This window comes from Botryllus schlosseri, chromosome 16, assembly GCF_051294905.1.
Source record: "Botryllus schlosseri isolate E-star chromosome 16, Bs_hap1, whole genome shotgun sequence".
NCBI lineage: Eukaryota > Metazoa > Chordata > Ascidiacea > Stolidobranchia > Styelidae > Botryllus > Botryllus schlosseri.
In genome coordinates, this window is record NC_137251.1 from 15,445,646 (window position 1) to 15,451,824 (window position 6,179).

The 6,179-nt window shown below is 40.7% G+C and overlaps 1 long non-coding RNA gene across 1 annotated transcript; it reads left to right on the forward strand.

The window, feature by feature from the left end:
• Positions 1-2,947: 2,947 nt before the first annotated feature.
• Positions 2,948-5,747, forward strand: LOC145459320 (uncharacterized). The gene is made up of 2 exons (XR_013921348.1): positions 2,948-4,137; positions 4,233-5,747. It is a non-coding gene; the product is annotated as an uncharacterized LOC145459320 (long non-coding RNA).
• The last annotated feature ends 432 nt before the right edge of the window (positions 5,748-6,179 follow it).

Below are 6,179 nucleotides of genomic sequence, written 5' to 3' on the forward strand. Positions count from 1 at the left end.
CTTCCTATCTTCCACTGCATCGCAGTCTTGTGATGTTTTGAAAGGATGAAAATATTAATAAACTGATTGATTGATTCTCTCAAGAGGATTTGTCCTCGGAGGACGCCCTAGTGTCCTCTTTTTTGAGATTTTGGGTTAAATACAGAAGTAACGCTCTGACGGGTATTTCGGGAGCTGAGCTGGAGAGTTGACCTTTTTTTCAGTCAACCACCCGAGAATATAGAAGAAAATCTGTTTTTCGGTATGACCTTTTTAGTCAGCCTGCCACAATGGAATAATTTACCATTTTTTACTGAAAGAGGCACTAATATAGGGCCCTGTGGATATCGTTATATGAGGGTTATGACATTAGTATATTCAACTCCTTATTAAAATTTCATCATTTCAAAACAGCACAAGACTGCGAATAATGAATAGATAGGAAGGTGTTGAAACGACTTGGAGTGGAGCAGGGTTGCAATGACTCGACTCGAGTCACTATTCTCGGACTTGTCTCCAGTCACTTTTTCAAAACGTGTACTTGGGTCATTGTGGATGACTCATGACTTGGACGGCAAGACAGACATTTCATTGCTACTTCGAAGAGTACTAAAGTTGTCGGCATTTCGTCTATCAGCCCTGAAAATAGGGTCAAAAATTGAAAACTGAACACAATGACTCGGACTCGACCCTCTACTCGCTGACTTGGTCTCGGTCTTGAGTCGGTGCTGAATTGAAAATGACTCGAGTCGAAACTATAAAACTGAGATTGACTTGTGACTTGGTTACAACCCTGACTTGGAGTGCTCTTTGAAATCAAAAACCCAAGAAACATATCGATATTCCCGGTCAAGCAGACTACCTACTGCCATGCCGCTATTTTGTTTACCTCATCATCATCATTGGTTTATTAGCAATTTTATCAGTTCAATACACCACAAAAATGCGATACAATGAAAAGACAGGAAGATGTCGAAGCGACAAGGAGTAGTCTATGGAATCTGACACCCACCTTGGCCTAGGCCAGTGGTTCCCAACCTTTTACATCTCGTGCCTCCCTTGGCCGAAATTTAAGCCAAAATTCCCCCCTTAGGATAAATCTGCCCGATGATTAAAAAAGGTCATTTTTACCGCGCAAACACCTGTTGACTGAGAGAATAAGACGGGCGGTACCAAATGTTTATTTCTAGCAGTGCTGTAATAACACTTTGTAGACCTCCAAAAACAATGGTCTTGGTCCCAATCAAACAAATTCTGGAAGGCTTGACTCAACAAACCCCCAAACTTCCATTTGTGTTTTCGGTTTACCATGCACCAATCGCTAATATAACTGTTGTGAAAAATCACTATGCATAAATTTACTGGTCTTGCGATTTTTTTCTCAAGCTTGCGTATGCATTTGGCCAATAATATTGGTACTTTCATATATAGGAGGGTTGACCAGACTACAGTCTGACTCTAGTCACCATTTTCTGATGACTCGACTCGACTCGAGACAATCTGGGTATATTGACTCGACTTGGACTCGAGTCATTGTTCATGACTCGAACCAAGCCATATGATTTGAGACTATAAGACGGCCAAGACCGACATTTCATTGTAATTTCGAAGAACAGTAAAGTGACCAGTGTGACCACCCTATTGGAATTTCGTCTATTGATCTTGGTATTTGACAATGGGACAAGAAACTGCTCAAAGTGAGGAAAATTAGTATATCATAAATCCAAATCATTCAATATCACCAAACAGTGTTGACTGGAGTGTGACTTGGACTCGGACTCGAGACATAATACACTGACTCGGACTCGACCCTCTGCTCGGTGACTTGGACTCGGACTTGACTCAATGGTGAATTGAAAATGACTCGACTTGACTCGAGTAAAAACTATGAAAGTGAGATTGACTCGTGACTCGGAGCCTCGTGATTTGGTTACAGCCTTGATATATACCTTACACGTGATCAGATACCCTGCTGGAGCTCATTGAAATCTAGGACACCCATTACGTTTCGGCAACATTGCACCAAGTTTACCATGTATTTTTTCGATCGGGTAGCTGTTCACTAAAAATAAAGCAAGGCTAGCGATTTCTTTGACTTGAATCGATGACGTTGGAATATTTTGTCACTGTCTGAAAATGTTGACTTGAAAATATAAGATATATACTTTCACTAGAGGCCCTGTTGTGATAGATACGGCTCGACATTTGCTCGTTTAGGATATATTTGATTGAGAGGCCGTCGCTGGCCTATAAAATTGTCTTGCGAACTGCAGCACATCTAAACTAATTTTAAAAAATGGGGGGCGGGGAATTTGTATGTGAAAAGAGATTTTAAATAGCATTTGAACATACTTTCAGCAAACAAAAAAAAACATAAGGAGCATACGTTCGGATATAACTGGTTGACTACATGACAGTTTGGACATGAACAATTTAGAAAATCCAATTCTAAAGTGGAATTCCTCCCTAAACATTGCAAAATTCCCCCCAAGGGGGGAATTCCTCCCCGGTTGGGAACCACTGGCCTAGGCGATGTAAAGAGGAGGCATGCACACTGAATGAAAGTAAAGAAGATAGTATAGAAGAAGAATGCGACAAGAAATAGGGCGGCATGTTATGGGAAGCGAGATCGATAGGTCAGTCGTGGTCCGGTAATCTTGAGGATGGACTGTATTTATTTAGTAGTAATTGCTTGTATTTCGACTTGAATGTGGACATGCTCGTCGACTGTCGGATGGCCGGCAGTTGAGTGTTGAGTGACTTTGGTTTACCTGTGATGACTGATATATCTCAACTTTTACGATGCTGTATGATATGTGTCATTGTGTCCTACTTCAATTATGGCTCATTTAATTATTTGGGCCAACAGACGTCGCGCTTCGCTTGCAGTCGCCTCTCGCCAGGATGCGCCAAAGTCACTCAACTATGACATAGTTGAGTGACTTTGGGATGCGCGCGGGACCCAAGCCCCGAACTACTGCTATCTCCGGCTAAGCAAATTTGCGTGATCCCAATGCGCAGATGCATTGTGGGTACTCGGTTAATCGATTTAGTACAGGGGCTTATGGAAAAGCGGTCAGCGTTTGAATATATTTGATTCGTGTTGGTTCTGTAGTATTGTATGCGTATAGAGCTTTGAATGACTAATTATTCTAACATTCAGGATTTGTTTCAGCCCAATATCTCGTGTCAGTATATTGATATTCTGTGTAATTCGACATGTCGAAGATAGTACGTTCATCAGGTGGTAGCCTTTGCTGTGCCTGGGTGTAGTAAAAGGCGGAAGAAGATATCCAGTGAGTCGTACGGGAGAAGTAATAGTAACGGCAGTAGTGATGAAGAGTCGATGGTAAAGCGTCGATACCTCAGAAATTTTCACCGGTAAGTGAATAACAGAATAAGCATAGCAGCCTGACATGCCCAGATCAGTCACATCAGTTGTAATGAACAGGTCATGGTAAAGTGATAGCAGAACATTTCGTTGCAGCTATATGAATGGAATGACCAGACCAGACTACCAGCAGAAATCCGTGTCACCATATCTTCTATGTAATGTTCATCATCAATATCTGTAATAATGTCCATCTCACTCTTCGTATTCTGTCCATGATCGAGTACAAGCAGTTCGGCCAATAATCAGTTTAGTATTCAATTCTTGCTTATGCTATGTAGGCAAGAGTAGGAATACAAGGAAAAGATTCAATTAATGGCCTATGGGTTTTCATCAGCATAGTTAAAACAGGATATCTTTTTCAGATGCTAAACAAATACTGTGGAAGTTGCAAATTCCATAGTCGAGTTCATCGAAAGTCCTTATAGCTTTGTGCGAAACTGTCAATTTATTTATTCAAAAATATTTATTATTTATTAGTTATTTTATGTCCCTTCTGCTTTTATCACAGCTCATAACAAAGAATTGACTATTTAGTGTGCTTTGCTTCATACAATGCTCCATATAATGCAGCTTTCCTACTAATGAATCGCTGAAAGGAAGATGGTTAGAAAGCATGAAAAGAAAAAACTGGGTCCCATCAAGATCGTCAGTTATCTGCTCCGATCATTTTCCGGAAAGTGCCCTTTACCATGTGGGTCAGTTGATACGTTTGAGGGAGAATGCCAACGAGATTTCTGAACTTTCCGAAATATATGAGGTCAAAGGTACAGTAGACATTTATATATTTACTTCTAAAGTTAAGTTTATATTAGTATACCCTTACCCTAGCCTCTGTTGATGTGAAATTCGTGAATTTCAGGCTTCCAACAAACGGCAAGCAAGACCAGCAACACTTCAAGATAAGAAACGTTATTGTAAAGCACAAACTGGTGAAGCAGTTCTCCACGACCGCAGTTACCGTGTACATACCTCTCCTCAAAAGCTGATTCAACAGCAACGCCGTAGAGTGGTACAAATTAAAAAGGGGTTGCATGCTGCCAAAATGAGGACATGCCGCCTGAGAAAAAAGTGATACTCTGGATGAGGTCATTGCATCTCTGAAAAAAAAAATTTGATCAGCGATTTGTGCGGAGAAGTAATGTCACAAAAATTCAGTCGTCTACCAAGTGAGCTGTTGCAGCGCATGAAACTACAAGTTGGTGGAAGAGGAGTCGAATACTCTAAAGAACTGCAATATTTTTGCAATGACGCTGCAGTATTATTCTGCTAAGGCATACAATTTTGTGCGTCAAAATTTTCAACTCGCTCTTCCCCATGCGAATGTGATAAGACGCTGGTATGGAAAACTTCCCGCTGAGCCTGGCTTTACTGGTATTGCGTTTTCTGCTATCAGAGGAAAAGTAGAGGCATCAACAGCTCCTGTAATATGTTCCATAATGATGGATGAAATGTCGATCCGCAAACAGGTTTTTTTGGGATGGAAGAGGATATGTAGACATGGGTACTGACTGCGAGGACGATGATTCTTAGCCACTGGCAAGAGATGTGTTAGTTTTTATGGCTGTTTGCGTCAATTCATCCTGGAAGATTCCGCTTGGATACTTTTTCATTAATGGTTTGACAGGATCGGAACGAGCAAATTTGGTTAAAATTTGCATGAACAAGCGTAACGAAACTGGTGCAACTGTTGCTTCATTGACATGCGACGGGCTTTCCTGACACTCCGCTTGGCTTTCCTCATTGCGGGCAAACATATCGTCCAGGAACATTGAGTCTAGTTTTCCTGGTCCATATTTACCCAATCATCAAATCCAAGTAATTTTAGTCCTTGTAAAATGCTCTAACTCATCAGAAACTGCCTACCAGAATGGGTACTTTGCTAGATGGGAGTGGTCAGCAAATTTGGTCTTTTAAATTGCAACTTCGATCAGAATTGGTTCGTTTATTGTACCCTGTTCGCAGATATTAAGCCCCAACTTATCCCACATTTTACTTTCAGATCACCCTGAATTACGTCGAGGGTGATGTCAAGTCAATAACAATTAATTAATATATTTCTGTTTTTATTTTTTTTTATGTTACTTATTTTAATAGAAAAATCATTCATAACCTTGCGTTTCTCATGACTGAAGCTAGTGTTTCTGAAAACGAAAGTTTGGGTACTAGACAGTACAGCGCGGTATTTCATGTGATCCCAGATATGGTTGATCGAAAGCCAGGTTGTAATGTATTGTCTTGTAGGGAAAAAAGGGATCAGGTAGGCAGCAACTGCGTGATCCCGGAAATGGTTGATCCGAAGATGCACCAGGTAGGAATGCTTCATCTAGCAGGCAAGGAAAGGTGGGTGGGTGTAGATTACCTCAGGTTGCTGCGTTACATTGCTATCTTTTCATCGATGATTGATCTGATCAAATCAATAACGATAATAAACTCCGAGCGCAGATTGTTGTAACCAACATAGCGTCAATTTCAGTGAGTACTAGGCAATTCTACTCCGATCTAAATACGGACTCATGCATTCATCTTGTATCTCTCATTTAATGATATAAATATATTATTTCTCTCATTTGATCACCTCTGCAGAAATCGCTAACCCATATTGCTACACATAACTCACATATCCTCACTTTCACTTTCTACGATTTATTTCGACTACTTTGACACAATGAATAAGTAGAATAACAATTAGATCGTATAACTTTGATTGTAGCTGTGCCTTTGTCATGTCACATGATGCTGAATTTTCCTCCGCCAGTGGTATTCATAGCCACCGCGTAGCTGGCAGCGATAGCATTGACATCAGCGC